The sequence below is a fragment of the Phyllostomus hastatus genome, unplaced genomic scaffold, assembly GCF_019186645.2.
Source record: "Phyllostomus hastatus isolate PE091 unplaced genomic scaffold, TTU_PhHast_1.1 phas_scaffold_21, whole genome shotgun sequence".
Taxonomy (NCBI): domain Eukaryota; kingdom Metazoa; phylum Chordata; class Mammalia; order Chiroptera; family Phyllostomidae; genus Phyllostomus; species Phyllostomus hastatus.
In genome coordinates this window covers 12,043,730-12,065,616 of record NW_025334017.1, presented here as the reverse complement: position 1 = coordinate 12,065,616, position 21,887 = coordinate 12,043,730, and positions in this window count along the sequence as shown.

The window sequence follows — 21,887 nt, the reverse complement described above, 5'->3', positions numbered from 1 at the left end:
ACAAGTCCAGGAAGCACAGACAATCCCAATTATAATGGATGCAAAGAGGCCCACTCCCAGACAAATCATTATGAAAAGGCCAAAGGTTAAGTATAGAGAGAGACTCTTAAAAGCAAGAGAAAAGGAATTAGTTTACCAGAAAGTTACCAGATGGGAGGAGAAGGGAAGAGAATGAATGAAGAGGTAAGGGGAATGAGACATACAAATAGGTAGTTACAGAATAGTCATGGGGATGTAGAGTACAGTATAGGAAATAGAGTAGCCAAAGAACTTACATGCATGACCCATGGACATGAACAATGGTGTGGAGATTGCCTAAGAGAGTGGGGGTTGCTGGGTAGAGGAGGGCAAAGGGGGAAAATCAGGACAACTGTAATAGCATAATCAATAAAATATAATAAAAAATAAATAAATTCAAAAACTTCAATTTTGTATCAAAATATTCTGAAATTCTGCCCAAATCTCATTTGAAATCTAAACTATATCTAAAGCAATGTTCAAAAACTCAGATGATGTTCTACACTTTTATTTTTATGTTCCTTTGTCATTGCTATTTTTATTCTGTGATAGAAATGTTTCTAGACTCCCACGCAGTCCAATTTTCAGTGGCATTTCTAATCAAATCAAACTCAAGCTAGGAAATCTTAAAATAAAGTCTTCATTCTTAAGATTTTACACTATAATCTAACAGAAAACTGAATAAATAAGAGAAAGTTAGCACTAACTCATGCAGGCCAACTAGCATTAAAACATTTATACTTCCTTCAATATTTGCACTGAACATAAATTAGATACTGAAATGATTCTTTTGTGAAAAAGTCAGCATTATGGAGTTAATTATGTCTACTTCATAGAGACAAATCAGAGTCAGAGGAGGTGTCATGCAATTTTTTTAGCATCTCAGTAACACAATAATAGATACAATAATTTCTATAAAGTATTACCTTTAGCTTCTTCAAAACAAGTTATTTTCCCAACTTTTTTCCTCAGTTCTTTCTGGGATTTACCGAATGTATAAAAGATTAAAAGCATGTGTGATAAATCAATAATTGCTTATCTAAGACCAGTTAGATAAAAGTGTAGGCCCTTCTTAATATCATGAAAATTGTCAATAAATGAAAGACTTGAAAACAAAATGAAATTATAAAGGCACCATAAGAAAATAAGTACTCCTACCAGAGTGCTGAAAGTAGAATTATGGAAAACAACAAAATGACTCCATCCCCAGCCACTGTCTGTTACTGCCCTGTTACTGCCCAAGACACTCTCAGTGAAACTACCTACCTGAGTTCAGTCAGCCTGCAGCTCCACGAGAGATACTAATGGCCTGTGATGGTTGTTGCGTGCCGCTAAGTTCAGGCGGCTCTTTTAAAGAAACAGATGAGACAGGTGGTAACTCCTGCCATTACTGGTGCTCCATTTTATTTTTATCCTCTTCTGAAAAGATAGGCCCTTAATGTTTACTTAACTTATTTGATAAACTTTAAATTGTGTTACCTTATCTATGGCAGAAATAGCTTTTGACATAAAGGCTTTGCCTTTGTCCTAGGTATCAGTTGAACACATTTTGATCTTTTGAAAAATCTGCTTCTGGAAAAACTCAAAGTAACTCTATAATCTTTTAAGTTAACTCTACAAAGTTCTAGAAAAAAAAACTCCATGAAAATAACATTTTATTTCCAAAGCTCTGCACGACATGTTTACAAAAGAATAAGAAATACAACACTAGGAAAAATTAAGGCATAATATCACAATTTTATCATAACTGTAAGTACAAAACTTAGTTTTTTTGTTGTTTAATGGTATTCATTTAAATGTTAACCTATTGCTTCTGTTGAAATAGCATTAAAAATGGAACTTGCCTTCTACATACTATTGAGCAGATGTGATAATGCTGCTTTGTCATTTACTCTATTCAGACATAATGCAATTTATTTCTTAAAATTAAAAATAGCATACAAATGCCACTATCATTTTCTTTCATAGTCACTTAACAGAATGTTAATTAGGTAATTGATGGAGCCACATAATTTTTATTTAGACAGACATGATGATAACTTCTTTAGCCATATTAGATTGTGAATATTAATAAATAGAAACCTTATTGAAAATGGACTTGAGAGGCTAGAAGAGACCTCTCAAGCATGTGTTACTCAATGCACATGACCCCAACAGGTAGAGAGCACCTTGCATAGTCAACAGAAAGTGATAGTACTTTACTACCTCAGCAGGAAGAAGAAATATTTCCTCCTTGCTCAGTAATAGCTCAGTCAATGGGAGACTTCCATAATGCACCCAATGAAAAGTCTGTATGCTTCAAACTTTTCATTTTCTCCTTTACAGTCTTTGTTTATAACAGCTGCTCCCAAGTCCATAAAAGAACATTATTCTCCTTTGCTTCTCTGGACTTGTGTGTAATTTGCTATTGGACTGTGTGTCCCAAATTACAAAAGGAACTTATTTTGCTGGAGAAATATCTGCCTATTTGTTTAATGTCAACAACATAAAATATTTTCTGTGGCCCTGGCTGGTGTAGCTCAGTGCATTGAGCACAGGCTGCGAATCAAAGTGTCACCAGTTTGACTCCCAGCCAGGGCACATGCCTGGGTTGAGGGCCAGGTCCCCAGTGGTGAGCATGCAAGAGGAAACCACACATTGATATTTCTCTCCCTCTCTTTCTCCTTCCCTTACCCTCTTTCTATAAATAAATAAAAACTAAAAATATATATTCTGTGTGAATTTTACATTATGTAATGCTGGAAAGTTATTTCTGTGAAGTACAGATCTTTTATAACAATCATGTCAATCAAATCTCAATTCATTAACAATTTTTGTTTTCTTGGAGATCACTGCACATCCTCTCATCTTCTATCTCCTAGTCACATACAAAGAAATTTAAAAAGTAGTATGTAAGTCAGTTATTGCCACAACAATATGATATCACCAGCCACTCTAAAATTTTGTGACACATTACAATTAGGCAACTATTTCTCAATTACGCATCTGAGGGTTAGATGAGGTAGCTCTGCTTCATGTAACTCATTCCAGGGCCTTTTGTCTCATTCTGTTCTTCTCATGAGAATGGCAGAAGATTAAAAAACTCAAAAGTGCAAGCATACTTCCAGCCTCCATTCATTAACATTCTAAAATCCTATTAGCCAAAGCAAGCCACATGGCCCAAAGTCCAAGGGTGGAGGAAAGTGAGGCCATAGCAACAATGTAGATGTCTAATTCTACTACAAGAGAATGAAGCTTTGGGACCGAAAAGTCAATCCACCATAAATGGCCAATGAGGACAATTATGCTCCCTTGAACTGTGAATCTTGTATTTGTCCCACTGGGATATGTTTCTAAAGGCAAACCCTGCAGCTCAGCCAGGTCAGTTGCCCAGCCCTTGCTCTATTTCTAGTTCAGGTCTCACTCCAGGTCAAAGGTCATACTTCTGCCTTGTCCAGACCTGATTCCATGATGTGATAGTAGACTGCCATGCCACTGTCCTCAGATAATCTAAAGGAGTGACCTAAATATAAAACTGTCCTAGGACATCACAATGAAATATATAAAAGAAGTATTAAATGTATGATTTTGGAATGACAAAAGCCATAGTAACTACCACCATCTATTGACAGCTTTACATGTGACAAGCATTGTGTTCAGTACTTTACAGAATTATTTCACAAGACAGGAGGCATCCATATGGAGTTATCCTAAAACATGAATTATCCATCTCTTGAGTGGGGGCTTTGAGTGGACAAGTTTTATACCCACTGTTAAATCATCACTGAATATAGTAAACATAATTTTGGTTGCCATTCTTCTGGCAAGAGCAGAACTGATGAATCTATCTAGACAAGGTGCTTTGCCCTTATCAGCCTAAGACTTTTTATTTCCCAGGACTCTATATTTTTAGTAGAGAAACAAAGAGAAGGAAAAATATGGAGCTGATTTATTGAAATTGTAGATTAGTTCCTGCTACAGGATGCCCAGAGCACCCCCGCTTCCTGTCCTTTCCAGCTGGGTTCTTCAGCTGACCTTTTGTTTAGTGAACCACGTCAGATCCTTCCAAAAGTGAATGCTTTGCTTAAGTTTCCAGAGCCATTTTCTCTTATTTTCTAGCAGGAGCCCAAACTGACACAAAGCCCTCGCACATGTGTGATCTAGCTAAAGTCACCCAGAATGTCACCACTCACTAAAAAATAAGGTCCTCCAGGGGAGGATTGAAGACGTGTTTCATCTATGTATACTCAACATCCGAAACAAATTCCTGAAACATAACATGCTATACACTGAATATTCGTGTACTCCCAAAATCCATGTTAAAACCTAATCCCCAATTTAATGGTATTTGTAGGCGGAACCCTTAGGAGGTGCTTAGGTCATGAGGTGGAACACTCGTGATTGGGGTTAGTGCCTTGTAAAAGAGATCCAGGAAAGCTCTCTCACACCCTTCCACTGCATGAGGACACAGTGAAAAAACGGCCATCTATGAACCAGGAAACAGGTTAGACACCAGATCTTCTGGTGCCTTGATCTTGGACTTCCCAGCTTCCAGAACTGTGAAAAACAGATTCTGATTTTTATAAGGTACCCTGTCTATGGCAGTTTATTATAGCAGCTTAACAGGACTAAGACAATACATAATTTATTTTTTCCAGATTTCCAGGCAGACCTTCTGACTCCTTTTATTTAAGGGTGACACATATCCCCACCCACCTTTATCCTACTGCTATTCTTCAGCTTCCCTGAATTCAGTGCATTTTAACCTAAGATCATTGGGAGCTCAGACTATTTCTTAGCAAATATTCAATAATCAAAATTAATCTGTGAGGGTTTATGTTAAATTTAGGGCCTTGCATTAATAAAATGTATACCAACAAGTTGCAAATAGAGTTGTCCCAAAAGAAAAAGAGGTGTCCAAGTTTTCCTAGCCTAGGATGGAAATCACTACAGAATGATAACTGTCGTCTATAATACTTTGACATAGATAAAGGAAACTGGGGCTTTCTTAAATCTAAGTTAGCTTCAAAGAAATTAAGAAGATTATTCTAAAACCATCCTGGGTATAATCAGTTGCCAAAATAGCTTGAACAAGATTTAGGAAAAAGTTCTTTCTTTAAGGGAATGTATTCTTTATCTGCAAAATAAAATTCAGATGCAACATTAAGAAAATAGCTAAGCTTTTCAACACCAAAGATAAAAGGAAGATTTTGTTAATACTATTTTGGAAAATTAAAAATAATATTGAAATGTTTGGGGGGTTCTATTTATAATTATTACATGCATCGTAGAAAAATAGAAAATACTTTTAAAATACTAAGAAAAAAATATCTATAATTTTGAAGTGTTGGGACACTTTCTACCATAGGTAACAGGAAAACCCAATCCAAATTGCTTGAGCAAAGAGAGCTATAGGCTCCTAGAACTGACAGAGCAGGGCTTGAACTAGCTTCAGACACCAGTCGATTTGAGGTCAAATGGTATTTCCAGAACCAGATTTCCATCTCACTACCTCTGGTTTTGCCATCCATGAGGCTGGCTCCATTCTTAGGAAGTGTGGCTTTACTCTAGCAACCCTAACACAACCTTCCCTCCAGTCCCAAATCACATGGGAAAAGAAAGACTTTGCACCCTGATGGCTGAAACCAAAGCTTCAGAACTGAGTCAGTTCTGAGTGGGCTTATCCCTGAGTCCTGCACAGGTTCAGTGTGCTGACTGACTTGGGGGCCAGGGGTGACACCTGCCACCCAGGCAACAAGAACTGCAAGTAGTGGAGAGTCTGATGCCAAAATGAGACCTGGAGCTGATACTCAAAGGGGAAGAAATGGGAAAGGGAGACAAATCACAGATGTCTGCTGCTGTAACACCATCACTGAAAGAGAACAGCCATTAACATTTTCTTATATGAAAATGTTTACACACATACACACACAGACAATTGTAAGAAATTAGAAATCTAAAACCTGATTTACAGAAATCATACATTAAATTAAAAATTTTGGGAAATTTTTGTATGAAATTTTTTGATATTTTATGAAATTATATGAAATATATGAAATTTTATATGAAATGTAAAAATTAAATATAAAAGATTAGTGGGTGTTACAGCTGGAGGTAAAAAGGTGATGGCAATGTCCTCTCTCCTTTTTAAATGTAAACCACTTTTATTGTATTTTGCCCATTATAACTTATCTCCCATATATCCTCTTCCACCTCCACCCACCCACCTTCCCCTGCCCTGGAGTCGCGACACTGTTGTCTGTGTCTATGTGTTCTTCCTCTGGTTTTTCCTTTGTTACTCAGTCCCTCTCCCCTGCAACCTCTCCAGAGCTCTCTGCCTGCTCTCTATCTGTGAGACTGTCTCTATTTTGCTTGTTAGTTCAAACTGTTCATTAGATTCCAAACATAAGTGAAATCATATGGTACTTGTCTTTCTCTGACTGGCTTATTTGACTTAGCATAATATTCTCCAGGTCCACCATGCTGTCCGAAAGGGTAAAATTTTCTGGTTTTATAAAATATTTATTTATTTATTTATTTATTTATTTAAGAGAAGGGAAGGGAAGAAGAAAGATAGAAAGTGAAATATTGACAGGTTGACTCACATATGTATCCCAAACAGGGACAGGAGCCTCAACATAGGCTTGTACCCTGACTGTCAATCAAACCACAGTCTTTCACTTTGCAGGACAACACCCAACCAAGTGAGCCACACTGGTTGAGGCAAATTTTCTTCTTATGACTGAGTAGCATTCCATTGTGTACATGTACCATAGCTGTTTTATCCTTTCATCTACTGATGGGCACTTGGACTGCTTCTGCATCTTGGCTATTGTGCATAATACTGCAGTAAACATACAGGTGTATATATTCTTTTGAATTAGTGTTTTGGGGTTTTTTAGATAAATTCACAGAACTGGAATCACTGGGTCATCTAAAACTTATAAAGAACTTATAAAACTCAACACCAAAAAATCCCCGCAAACAAACCAATTAAAATATGGACAAATGACCTGAATAGGCATTACTTCTCCAAAGAGAACATGGAGATGGCCAATAGATGTATGAAAAGATCTCATTAAAGAGATGCAAATTAAAACCACAATGAGATATCACCTTATACCTGTCAGAATGCCTATCATCCATAAATCAACCAACAAGTGTTGACGAGGATGTGGAGAAAGGGGAGCCCTTTTGCTCTGTTCGCAGGAATGCAGGCTGGTACAGCTACTGTGGAAAGCAGTATTGGAGTTACATCAAAAAAGTTAAAAATGTTCTCTGTTTTGGTTATGATGATGATTATACCATTTATCAAAAGTCATAAAACTATACTTTCCAAAGGGGTTGATCTTATTGTATATACATTATTCCTAAGTAAAGTTAAAAACAACTAAGTTAAAAAATAAAAACTATAGTCTCCTCTTTTCACTTGATACTGTATAATAAGCATTGTTGTATGAGAAGAAACTCTTCAACTTGACAATTAGTACATAGTTCAAAATCATGGAATTAGTAGAGTTAAGTCAAAATGAAGGTCAGGAACATATGAAAGACTTTTTTTAAGATTTTATCTATTTATCTTTAGAGAGGAAAAGAAGGGAGGGAGAGAGAGAGAGAGAAAGAGAGGGAGAGAAAGAGAGAGAGAGAAACATCAATGTGTGGTTGCTGGGTGTCATGGCCTGCAACCCAGGCATGTACCTTGACTGGGAATAGAACCTGCGAGACTTTGGTTCGCAGCCCACACTCAATCCACTGAGCTACACCAGCCAGGGCAAAAGACTTTTAAAAAGCACAAAAAAATACAAGTTCATGAATTTTGCATCAGAGAGTCAGAGCTACTAATCTGTCTGGAAAATATTTGTTACATAGTATCTGAGCAAATTGTTTGTGACTAGTTCTAATATTTTCTTTAGTTTATTCAAGAGATAAATGTCATGAAAACCAAAATAATATTCCAGAATCAAAAGACAGAATAGGCATGATAAATTATCCTTATTCATTTTACATGGCTGATACATTAAAATTTTCCTCATTCAAAAACAACTTTGATTTAATAATATCATCCTCATCAAGGACCAATGGTAACTCACACTAAGTATAGCAGGGGCAGAGTTGGTTCATATTAAACTGATAATGTACATACATTATGCATCTGGTTCAAATTTGTTAAGAATAAAACATCTAACATAAAAGAAAGTTTCTGCCAATGCTACTAATTGTGCATATTTTATTTCTTCTTTATCTCCACAATGGACACACTGCATTTATCACTTAGAGAGTCTCATCACTCTTTTTATAACCCTTTGTTTTAACTGAATTTTAGGACATTAAAGCACAGGCACGTAGCACTCCCAGGACACTATAGTGAGATGTGCTAGACAGGAAAGATGAGCTCTGTGATCAAAGGACAAGATCTGTTTCTTCCAGATATTGCAGTGAAGGTCAATTCTCAACTGCGTCTCCTTGGAAACAGGGGTATGTTTACTGTTGGTATTGCTAGATATTTTTGTGACATTTGAGATGATCAAAAGTCCCCAAACAACTTTCATATGGCATCTCCCTCGAAGGCTCGCTGTGAGTGGCATTGTTAATACATTTTAGAAACAGAAGGTCTAAGTCAGCATCAGTGGGGATCTCAAAACATTGACTTCAGAAAAGGATTCATGATCCCTTCTGGATACAAGAAATATAAAACCATTGTGGGCTTGAAGCAGAAAAGAAAGCTTTCAGCAGAAAATACCTTTTTCTTTTAGAAGGATAACTTTGGCAGGCTGACAGTGGATTAGTGAGTAGAGAAAACAGTTGGAGTATATTGTGATAGATCAGGCTTGAAGTAACAAGAGTCAGAATGACAATTTAGTATTTGCAAGTGTAGGTGTAACTAAAATGGTCAAGAGATGTGGTCTGTAAGTATTAAGAGACAAAGCTTTTACCCTCTACTTCTTGCCCACTGAGTCAGGGCAAGAGTCACAGCTGACATGAGACAAACCAATTGCATCGCCATGTTGCATATTTAGTCAGTTGGGGCACATTTACGTATTTTGGCACCTGTGTCCTTTTAACAGACTTGCATCTTTAAAGACAAACAAACAAAAAACAAAACTTCCCTGTTCCTGGCTTTTAAAAGGTATTCTAAGTTCATTGTGTACTTTTCCTACCCCAGCTTTGAAGTCAACCATTTTTCTGAGGATCCTGAGTACTTACAGTTGGGAATGGAATTACATAGAGAGCAAGACCTGAGTGCTAGAGGCAGCCATTGCTCCTAGAATGTGTCTGTTTCTAGGACTTTTTGGCAGATAAAGATGGAACACACATACACACCTCCACACACTCTGGTATGCATATAAATGTACATGCACACAAAAACAAACAAATATATATATATTTCTATCTTTTTTCCTATATTTTAAGACAACTTTATTTTTTACTTTTATATTTTAAATTTTTAGATTTGGGATAAATCTTATAATCTAACTGTTCATCCAAGGAGGTAATGTTTCTATTTTTTTAAGGTTTTTTAAAATTTCTTTACGATTTTATTTATTTTTAGAGAGGGAAAGGAAGGAGAAAGAGAGAGAGAAACATCAATGTGTGGTTGCTGGGGGTCATGGTCTGCAACCCAGGCATGTACCCTGACTGGGAATCGAACCTGCAACACTTTGGTTCGCAGCCCGTGCTCAATCCACTGGGCTACGCCAGCCAGGGGTGTTTTTAATTAAATATTTTATTGTTGTTCTATTACAATTGTCCCAGTTTTTTCTCCTTTCCTCTCCTCCACCCAGCCACCGCCCAAAGCCAGTCAATCCCCACACCATTGTCCATGTGCATGGGTCATTCACACATGTTCCTTGACTACGCCCTTACCCTTCTTTCCACCCTTATCCCTCTCTCCAGTCCCCTTGTGTCACTGTCAGTCTGTTCCTTGTTTCCATCCCTCTGGTTCTATTGTGCGTGCTTGTTTGTTTTGTTCATTAGGTTCCTCTTATAGGTGAGATCATATGGTATTTGTCATTCACAACCTGGGTTATTTCACTTAGCATAATATTATCCAGTTTCATTCATGCTATAGCAAAAGGTGGGAGCTCCTTCTTTCTTTCTGCTGTGTGGTATTCCACTGTGTAAGTGTACCACAGTTTTTTGATCCATTCATCTACTGATGGGCACTTAGGCTGTTTCCAGCTCTTGGCTATTGTAAATAATGCTGCAATGAAATAGGGATGCATAGGTTCTTTCGAATTGGTGTTTCAGGATTCTTAGGGTATAATTCCAGCAGTAGAATTGCTGAGTCAAAAGGCAATTCCATTTTTAGTTTTTTTGAGTAAACTCCATATTGTTTTCCACAGTGGCTGCAGCAGTCTGCATTCCCATCAACCATGTACTAGGGTTCCCTTTCCTCCACCTCTTTTTGCCAGCACTTGTTTGTTGATTTGTTAATGATGGCCATTCTGACAGGTGTGAAGTGGCATCTCATTGTGATTTTAGTTTGCTAATGGATAGTGGTGTTGATCATCCTCTCATATGTCTCTGGGCCATTTGTATGTCATCCTTGGAGAAGTGTTTATTTAGGTCTTTTACTCATTTTTTAATTGGATTATTTGACCTCCTGGTGTGGAGTCATATGAGTTCTTTATATATTTTGGAGATCAAACCCTTGTCTAATATGTCATTGGCAAATATGTTTTCTCATACAGTTGGTTCCCTTTTCATTTTGCTGATGTTTTCTTTAGACATGCAGCTTTTTAATTTGATGTAGTCCCATTGGTTTATTTTTTCCTTTATTTCTCTTGCCCTAGGAGATATAGTGGCAAAAATACTGCTGCGTGGGATATCTGAAATTTTACTGCCAATGTTTTCCTTTTAGGACTTTTATGGTGTCACAACTTATACTTAAGTCTTTTATCCATCTTGAATTTATTTTGTGTATTGTGTAAGTTGGTGGTCTAGTTTCTTTCTTTCTTTCTTTCTTTTTTTTTGTGCATGTAGCTATCCAGATCTTCCAATACCATTTATTGAAGAAGCTATTTTTACTCCATTTTATACTTCTGCCCTCTTTGTCAAATATTAATTGACCATAGAGACAGGAGTTTATTTCTGGGCTCTCCATCCTGTTCCATTGATCTATGTGTCTGGTCTCATGCTAGTACCAGACTGTTTTGATTACACTGGACCTGTAGTATAGTTTGATATCAGGTATTGTGACCCTTCCTACTTTGTTCTTCTTTCTCAAGATTGCTGAGGCTATTCATGGTCATTTTTGGTTCCATATAAATTAAAATTTCCATACTGCCCAAAGTAACATAGATTCAGCCCATTCTTTATTAAAATACCCATGGTATATTTCATAGATCTTAGAACAAATATTTCAAAAATTCATACCTATTCATTTTAGAATTCATGAGCTCACATTAATACTTCCCATTGTACAATAGTTTGTCTCCACAGGGATCTTCCCAGTCTTCTCTCGTTCCATACAGGTATGATCTTCCATCCACTGTGAGAACCTTGGTTCCCCAAAATATCAACACATTTACTCATTTGCTCAATCCCATAATACAACTGAAGTAGTTGCAGACTTGTTTCATCCATAAAACTACAACAAAAATAACCTAATAAAAGTGATAAAGTATTTACTTGCCCTTTCTGCACCATCACCACCACTTTACCTCCCAATACTGAGGATACATGGTCAAACACTGTGTTGAAAAATTATGAAAATTTATCACCCCCTTCTTTAATGTGGCTATGTTATTCATTTGAAATACAGTTGGTTCTGTTGTTATCAGCCTACTTTTTATTTTAGTTTTTTTCTTTCCCATCTTTGTTGATTTCATTTTATTTTTTAATATGTAGAACAGTAGCAGAGTTCAAAAAGACAAAATTATTCCAAAAGATATGCTCATAAAAATGTGGCTCCCTCCTGTATCTCTTCTAACTGGTCCCCTTTACTAACTACTATTCTTATTTTATGGATCAATACATTCCAAATCTCTTAGACAATATTAAAAAGATTTTTAAATTTTTTCCTGTGCATCTTTGAATTGTCTGTTTTCTCTAGGGTCAGCTGTCTTTCCCATTTGTGCCTTTATTGTCCTTGAAAACAAATGGTTGTTGATTACCCATTCTCATTCATGAATAAAGGGATAAATTGTTAACATGGATATACAGCATGAATGTAGAATCTGAAGATGTAGAATCTAATTTCCCTAATAAGTTCCTTACCTGAATGGGCAGGTTGAATGTAATATCCATGTACATGGGTGCTATCTGTCATTTGTCAAAACAGAGTACTTCCCCACTTCCTTGCCCACCAACAACAAAAAGGGCTTTCCTTTGGGGTGCCTATATGCACATTCAGATCCTTAGAATTCCTAACATACATCAGTTGACAGTTTTAGAGATTACTGCTCCAGTTTCATTCTAGAAACAATCACAATGCAATGAGAAGATGATGGCAAGGATGGGGTTAAATGCCCAAGCTCAAAACACTTTTTTAGATAACTCTCATCACCTGCCAATTCTTATCTTCTTTCTCACCAGCTCTTGGTTGTAGTCTTTCCATGGCAGGGGCATTTGCTGCTACCTCCACTGTAGATACTTTCTTGATGATCTTAGGAATTTAGCTCTGCTCTAATTGATCTTTTAATGTTATCTTTTTGTTTTTCATCTTCAAGAAATTGGTTTCACCATCCAATATTTTGTGTTCTCCCCTCTCTTCCCATGGCTATCATGGATGAATTTTATTTTAAATTTCCTTATAGTTATTTCAATAGAATATATGCAGGGAACAGAGGTCAATGTGAATATGTACCTAGACAAGTTTGTATAACTTTTTGTCCTTAGAGCATGGATAGCATGACCAACTCTGCATGAATGGGTGAGGTTAGACTGCATTATTTACAGCAAGTGTTCATGAGAGTTTGCACCCTGGGGAGTAACTGTGCTTCACAGGAACTATGTTGGAAGCTCTGCTGCAGGGTGGAGACACAAATCATTGAAGAGAGAAGAGATAATAGAATGAAAAAAACCTCTGGCTTGGTTGTCCTGGTTGGTTCAGAGGTTCCCAGTAGAATGTTTTCTCTTCCAGTAAGCTCACCCCTATATAGGCCACAAACTTTCCACATCACCACCCTAGAACCTAAAGGGGCTTTGAATGATGACAGATCCATAAGCAGAAACCAGGAATTCATTCCCCTATGCTTCCCACTTCCAATGCTTCTGTTCACAGAGAAAACCTGAAAACTCGGCTTATCTCACTACACTAATGATATCTGTCCTCTATACTTAATGATTTCGTATATAAAGTAGAGTCTCCTGCACTGAATTAGCCTCAGGATTCAGATGTTAAAAAAAAAAATACTAAGCTGCTTCACCTACTTCCAGACACTGCCAATCTATATCAGTAGCAGTAATACTACATTTTAAACATCTTTATTAGATTAAGGAGAAGGTTGAATATTTCTCAATGATCATTCAATTGTAATAGCATTATAATTTTTTAATTCAGTTTTAGGGATTTCATGTAGAATCACTTCAATTCTTTAGCATTAGCTATTAAGAACTGAAAGATCCTGGGAAGTGAAAGCTATTTTTCTTCACAGGCACAAGGAGAAAAGGAATTTTAACATTTGATAATAATCAAAACTCGTTCAATTGCTGAACTATCCTGCTTTCATTGTACAGGGAAGGGTGGAGATGGGATCCCTCCTCCTCAGGCTCCCCTTCAGGCTTGTCATCTGTTTATGTTGCATTATGTCTGTTATAGTGATTAACCACCAATACTGTCCATTCTCTAGTTCACATTTCCTTTTTTAAAAACCTTGTAGGAAGATTCTAACTCTATTTCTTTATTTTCTCCTTCCTGTTTGAAGCTGGCCTTCTCCTGCTTTGCAGACTGCTCATAATGGTCACACAGAAAAAGTGTGCTGCAGGAACCTCAGGCTCCGATGGAGACTCATTCTCTTTCTCAGGAATCGACTCAGTCTCCCTTCTCAATGTCTTTTTTCAGGTGTGTTTTTGATTTGCAATGTGTCATATATTAACTTGTATTCATGGCCATAGAAAAAAGACTTGTCCCTGTCATAATCATACTTCTAAAAAATATGCTATGGAGAGGGTCGCAAGTATGACTGTCTAATGGCATATAACATTCTGTCTGATTCTTTATCTGTCTTCCTTCTATCTTCTACCTGTTCATCTGTCACTCCATGCTTTATGGGTGAGTGTTTCAAAAAGGCCAGAATGGATACTAGCATAAAGTTGACGGGAGCTTAACAAACTCCACCAAAGTTTTTGACATAAGTGGAGTTCAAACAAATAAAGTAGATTTAGAAATTTTCAACTTCAAAGTCTTACCACTATACCCTTTAATCATATATTAAAAATGTACTAAATAGCCTGTGGCTCAAGACTATGAAGATTTTATGAAGACTATTGAGTCCACAGAAGTCCACCTAGTCTATCTGTACTTAACTTTATAGAGAGAAGTTAAAAACATGGGTTTTATAGTCAGAGATATGAGGGTTCTAATGCACTTCTAACACTTATTACTCACAAAATTGGGAATATGTTACTTAGTATTTCTGAAATTCATTTTATAAGGTATATAATGGGTTAGTAACAATAATATCTACTTTATGGAGTTGTTACAAGGATGGAATTAGGTAACATAAGCAAAGTGCTTAGCAGAGAGGCTGACACACAGTAAGTGGAGAACAATATTAACAAACACAAAAAATACCTTCTGAATAGTATTTCTACATTATCACAAAAGATAACTTGTGAAGCTGCTATCCTTATTTATTTGCAATTTCCATATCTTTATTTTATGAATGGAATTTTACCCTCTAGACATAACTACTAAAAATGCTTAATAAGCCCTGGCTGATGTGGCTCAGTGGGTTGAATGCCAGTCTGCAAACCAAAAGGTTGTTGGTTCAGTTCCCAGTTAGGGCACATGCCTGGGTTGCAGTTCAGGTCCCCAGTTGGGGCTGGACAAGAGGCAACCAACTTATGTTTCTCTTACACATCAATGCTTCTCTCCCTCTCTTTTTCCCTCCCTTCCCCTCTCTCTAGAAATGAATAAATGAAATCTTTTTAAAAATACTTAATAAAATATATTTCAAGACTCTTTAAAAAATTTTTTAATCCTTACCGGAGGATATGTTGATTTTAGAGATAGAGGAAAGGAGAGAGAGATGAGGGAGAAAAACACCAATGTGAGAGAAAAACATCAGTGTGAGAGAGAAACACGGATTGGTTGCCTCCCACATGTGTACCAATTAAGAATTGAACCCACAACCTAGGTATGTGCCCTACCTATGAATTGAACCTGCAAACTTTTGGTGTATAGGATAATGCTCCAACCAACTACACCACCTGGCCAGGACTTTAGACTCTTAGAAGATTGAATAAGCCTGTGAGAAAGTGTGAAGGAAACACAGAGAGAGAAGCAAAGCAGAGGTAAGAGACGAAGGGTGTGAGTAAGCACTAAATCTGCAGGACGCTCAGTAGTAAGCACGACCCTGAAGCCTGGAGCACAAAGGGGGCTGGGGACAAAGTTTTGGGCCTTGGTAGAAAAGAGAGCTGGGGAAAAGGCCATTCACTTAAAGTCAGGATCCTGGAGGAAATACACTCTCAGGAACGGCAAACTAGGAAAAAATATGGTAACCTGTCTACAAAATCAGTTGTCAACAGAGTTTTTAGTCTTGGTCTTGGTTCTGGTTGGAAATTTTTTTAAAAAAAGTATTTTCTGAGAATTCTGTATCACTGGCCAGATCACATGTGGAGTTAGGGCCATATTGACAGTATTTTCATGGCCTTACATACTGTAAACCAAAGTCTATACTTTAAAGTGTATGCAAGTTTACAATGCCTTGGGTAATGTTAGAAACAAACACAAAATATCCTTGAAGGAACACACGCTCATGCCCAGATTTTTTAAATTCTGAGAAACATTTCCAACAAATATAAGTTCACAATAAAAAAAAAACTCAATAAAACCATAAGGAAATAAGTCATCATGAGCGAGAGTTAGGAGGGAAAAAAACAGCAACAACAGAATGGGGCCTGCAAAAACATAAGACAGTTAGAATCTTCAAGTGTAGAATACAAACTGACTATGTTAAAAGTGCTTAAATTAAAAAAATTAAATGAAGCAGAAACAAGATACTACCAACATATTAACAGGCAGATTTTTTTTAAGACCTAAAAAAAAGTTCTACAAATGAAGGATATAATAATTGAGAACCAGGAAACTTTAGGGTGTTGAACAAATTTACACAGAATACAGAGAACAGAGACAACAAAGAGATGAGGAGTACTGAAAGCAGATTAATAAGAAGTGAAGACCTAGTAAAAAGGTAACGTTGAAGCAGTGCCCCCTTATCTGCAGGGGGTAGTTTCAAGACCCCCAGTGGATCTCCGTAACTGGGAATAGTGTCAAACCCTATATATACTATAGCTTTTCCTATACATACATAATTTTCCACTTGAAGGAGTCACTTTACAGCTTCTCTTTGGCATAGCCCAATTGTCAGCATCATCACTGTTGTACTTTGAGGCTATTATTAAGTAAAATAAGGGTGACTGGATCACCAGCCCTAAGATGCTGAGACAGTGGATCTGATAACCGAGACAGCTAATCAGTGGCTAACGGGCAGGGAGCATCTGCAGCTTGGAGATGCTGCACAGTGATGACTCACATGCAGGGGGAACAAAGCAGGAACGTGTGAGATTTCATCACACTACTCAGAAATCAGGCAATTAAAAACTTATGAATTATTTGTTTCTGGAATTTTCCATTTAATATTTGCAGACCATGGTTTACCATGGCTAACTGAAACCACAGACAAAGGGGAAATGTACTATGTAGTTATACACAGTATACACTACTGTGTGTAACTTGGGCTCCTTCCCATTGTGCCTCTGACCTAGAGGTGGAAGCAACTTCTCGATGTTGCTCAACTGTGATTCACTATCTGCTATACAGCTTCTTTGCATTCCTAGTGCCTCTGTAACCAATTCCCGGCATTAAATTTCCTCCATCAAGAGGCTGAAAGTGGGTTCCCTATTCTTGGCTGAACCCAGAATGATAAAAATATTGATTAAATTTTAATTTTCTCAGTTAAATATGCATGATATGAGTTTAAGAGTAATCACTGGAGGGAAAGTAGAAGGAGAAAAGAGCTCCCCACCAATTAAATAATAGTCAACAAATGAAGGGGAAAAACAAACAAACAAAAATGAAAAGCACAAAGTAAAATGGAGGGGTAAACACATACATGTTGGCATTTATAATAAATATAAATGCATTCATGGGAAGAGATGAACTCTTCAGTAAAATGGCAAAAACTTTCACATAGGGAGTCAGAATTTATCTATCAGCCAAAAGGAAGGGACACATAGGAACCAAAAATAAATAAATAAAAAGGTTGAAAATACAAAGATGTAAATAGTTACAGAAGGCAAATACCAAACAATAGAACATTTGGTCAGCAACAAAAATACTTCTTTATGTTATAATAGAAGTTTCAACTCACCAGATGGATTAAACGATTCTAAATTCATTATATTTTGAGGTTGCCTAATAGGAGAATCTCAAAAATATAAGCAAAAAAAGTGCTAGGAGAAATGGGCAAATACACCATCACAGGAGAATTTTGTCATGTCTTATAATGGATAGCACAAGCAGATTTTATTTCTTTTATAAATGTTGAAAGATTTTATTTATTTTTAGAGAGAGGAGAAAGGAGGGTAAAGAGAGGGAGAGAAACATCCATGTGTGAGAGAAACATCAATCAGTTGCCTCTCACACATACCCCAACCTGAGCCAAACCTGAAACCCAGGCATGAGCCCTGACCAGATATTGAACCAACCACTTTCCGCTATATTGGACAACACCCAACCAACTAAACCACACCCATCAGGGCTGAACAAGCATATTTTAAAAATAGGTAAAAATTACTATGAATGTCATGATTTAACAAGCTTGATCTAATAGATGTGCATAGCACTCTAAATCCATAATTAGGTGATACCTATATTCCTCCCACAGGGAACATTTCTGGAAATTTCTACATCTTGAATTATTATGCTACAGCAGAAGCCAGCTCTGGTAGGATTCTATAGTTTCTATCAGTTGGCTGAGTTGTTTCTGCTATTTTGTAAACTAAAATGCTACACTAAGCACTCTAACTCATTCAACATTTCTCAAACTATTAGCATAATATCTAATCTCCCCAGGTCTCTGATGTTCTCACAAGTCTAAACAATGTCTTCCTCTTCCCTTGCTTCTACAAAGCTTTTCAGAGAAAGCTAAAATTGCACATTTCAAATAGATGCCCAGGAAATCCTGATTAGTGTTTGTCCCTCTTGATGCTTCTGGAACATGTGTACTTGTCCTTAAAATCACTTAAGTTCCCCATCTTGCAAGTTCAGTGGAAACTAAATTAATAGATGGTTTTCTGTTTAGTAATTTACTTTTCACACTGTCCATAAAAACTTTTGTAAGCACTAAATATGTTTTGAAGAGTCCTTTGAATGACTCTTGAAATACAGAGTCATTTAGGACATTAAAAACCATTTTGAATGACACTAAAATTTTGATATAGTACCTAATGCTACAAAGCATAAAAAGTCCTCCTGTGCCTTGGCCAGGTGGCTCATTTGGTTGGAGTGTCATTCCATACACCAAAAGGTTGTGAGTTTGATTCCCAGTCAGGACACAAACCTAGGTTGGAGGTCTCATCCGTCGTCAGGACCTGGGTGAATGAGAAGCAACTGATCCATGTTTTTGTCTCACATCGGTATTTCTCTGTCTCTCTTTCCACCCTCTTCTCTCTCTCTATCTCTCAAATCAATGAACATATCTTTGGGTGAAGAGTAAAAAAAAATGTCCTCTCGATGATGATACCATCTCCTTGTGTGTATCAGCATCCCAAGGCCAAAGAAGCAATGAAGCAGAGTTTATCACAAAGTAACACTGTTGAGCTGCATCTGAGCCCTGTGCTCCTACAAAGCAGTGACAGTTGAGAAACCTTTTTACCCTTATGTAATTCTGTCATATTTAAGAAGTGGCAAAATGGCTAACTAAGCAGCTAACTGGCTAACTCCAAAGGGTCCCCATGTCCCAGCATATTCTGAAATAGACCCACCTTAACCCTTCCTCGATGAGTCTTATGTTTAAAAAATACCCAAATCTTCTCCATCTTCTTTGAAACACTAATCATTAGTGAATGTTCTTTCTGTTGCAATAGCCTGGATAAAACCATCTCCTTAACTGTCTGGTGCATTTTGCCTTCAGGAAAACTGGTGCTGTGACTCAGTGCTGGTCCCTGCCTTAGGACTCCATTTTCTCCTACCAAGAGGGACGGAGGCCTCTTGGAGCTCCATTCCTGAGTAGTGATCCAGGGACGCAAGTGTGAGCTCAGTTCCCGATTCTGTGTTCTGGACTTTTGTCCAGCCACAGCATGATAAAGACTGAATTTAATTCTCTTTGAGTACTTGCTTCATACCTGGTGCTGGCCTCTCTTGGCTTCATGGTCTGATCATTTCACGACTTCTGTACGTGTATTAATGGCTTGAGGAGATCTTGTTTCTCTCAGTTGAAAGGCAACAAAGAATCTGATGTTAGTCTTTTCTGTTTAACTTTTTGTCTATTTTAGTTACAATTAAGAATTTGTAGCCACTGGAAACAAAACCCTCTTTGATTTAAACCAATGAGATTTGTACTTCTATGATTATACTTGATGCATGACTAAAAATTTTTAAATAAAGCTCTCTATTTGTGTCTGTTTATATGGTTATATATCTGTAATTCAGAAGGCCTATGTCTCATTATGAAAGTATATATTTTCCTACCCTTCATGGTATTAATAAATTAGGTTATAAAATCTCTTAAAGGAGCCCTATTCTGATTGGCTTAGTTTGTAATAAAAAACATTTACATGAATTGAATATCCCTAAAATTCCCAGATAGTGAGAGAATTGAACCCCCTATAATATTTTCAGTTTAAAAAAAGAGGTATCCTTATAGAAATAAACTAAAAAAATGTTTAAAGAATTCAAGTTCACATGATTTAAGTAAATTCTTGGCAAATAAGACTTGTCTAATCATTTTGATATAATTAAAAACAGCTGTATATTTTCCCTTAGATCAACGTTAAATATAATATACATGTAGACTTATTCTACTTGGGTACGTCATTCCTAAACATATGCAGGTTTGTTGATTGAATAAGATAGCACTACTTCTACCAGATGTTTAAGTTGATGACAAATGTAGATATGTTTAATGAAACCTGAATCACTATTCTGACAAATTTTATTGCAACAGTTGTGTGGACGCTCTCCAAAGAAAGGATGGACACTTGCCCAAAATGTGGTTCTGACTGTAGACTGATAATGTTTCATAAACACCAAAAAGGTAGGAAAAGGTTTATTACTCACATAAGGAGGCTTTCTGGAGAGAGCAGGACAGGTTTCCCAACCAGGTCCAAATGTCTTGAAAGTGAACTAGGAAAGGAGAGCAGTGTGGGATTATTATGAAGGTTGAGGTGGGGCCAGAGTGAAGTTCCCCACATGCAAGTAAGAGCTGGTGTGGTTTGAACTTCTCACCAGCACCAAAGGAGGAAGCACCTGAGCTTTCTCACCAACTTCCTCTAATGCGGGACAGGAGAGCGAAAGGTGAGGCTTAAAAGTCCTCAGTAGTCAAACATCAACATAGGCAGACTCTTAATTACTAACAGTGTTTACGGTTTGTGGTATGTCAAGGTGAGCATCATTTCCAAGATTGTTAGGTAACTTAAAACTTGTGGTGATGTTAAGTTAATCAATATTGCCAGGATGGCAAGATCATTTCTAGTAAGGTAGACTACTGAGCCATTAATTACTCTGCATAATTTTAAATTTTTATATTTTTGCCTCTTATTTTTATGATATAAAAAAGCATGTTAAAGAATACATCCATCTCTGCCATGCTGAGAAGGTGTACTATAAGGGATGTGTTTGTGTCAAGGAAGCAGGAGAGGTTTGGTCCTAAAGGAAAAGGACCGGTTGTTCCCAATGAGAAAAGAAAAATGTAGGGTGAACCTGAGTGAATATTAATGTTGAGAAAATTTTGCTGAAAGGGAATTTTTTTGTCACAGTCAAATCTGACATGACACAAAAAAATGATAGGCATGTGAGCTTCTTATTGTTGCTGTAACAAACTACCACAAACTTGGGGGCTTAAAACAACCCAGATTTATCATCTTTCAGTTCAGAAGTCCAACAGGGATGCTGTGGGCTAAAATCAGCGTATCAGCAGGGCTGCATTCCTGCTGGGGGCTCCGGAAAAGAGCCCGTGTTCCTGCCTTGTCCAGCCTGTGGAGGCTGCCTGGATCCCTGGGCTGATGACTCTTCCATCCCAAACCACAGCAGCCAGCTGGGCTTTCCTCACCTGCCATCGTTTTGACACTGACTCCTCTGGTGCCCTCTTCCACAGTTAAAGGATTGCTGTGATTGTGTGGGGTCCACCAGCTAGTTCAGGATAATCTTGTTATTTTTTTTAAAAGATTTTATTTATTTATTTGTAGAGAGGGAAGGGAGGGAGAAAGAGAGAGAGAAACATCAATGTGTGGTTTCTGGGGGCCGTGGCCTGCAACCCAGGCATGTGCCCCGGCTGGGAATCGAACCTGCGATGCCTTGGTTCGCAGTCCACGCCCAATCCACTGAGCCACACCAGCCAGGGCATAATCTTGTTATTTTAAGGTCACAGAATTGGCAACTTTAATTCCATCTGCAATGGAATTAATTCCTCTCTCTGTGTAATGTAACATATTCACAGGTTTCAGAGATTAGGAAGCAGACATCTTTGAGGGGCCATTTTTCTGCCTAGCACAATGAATTCATC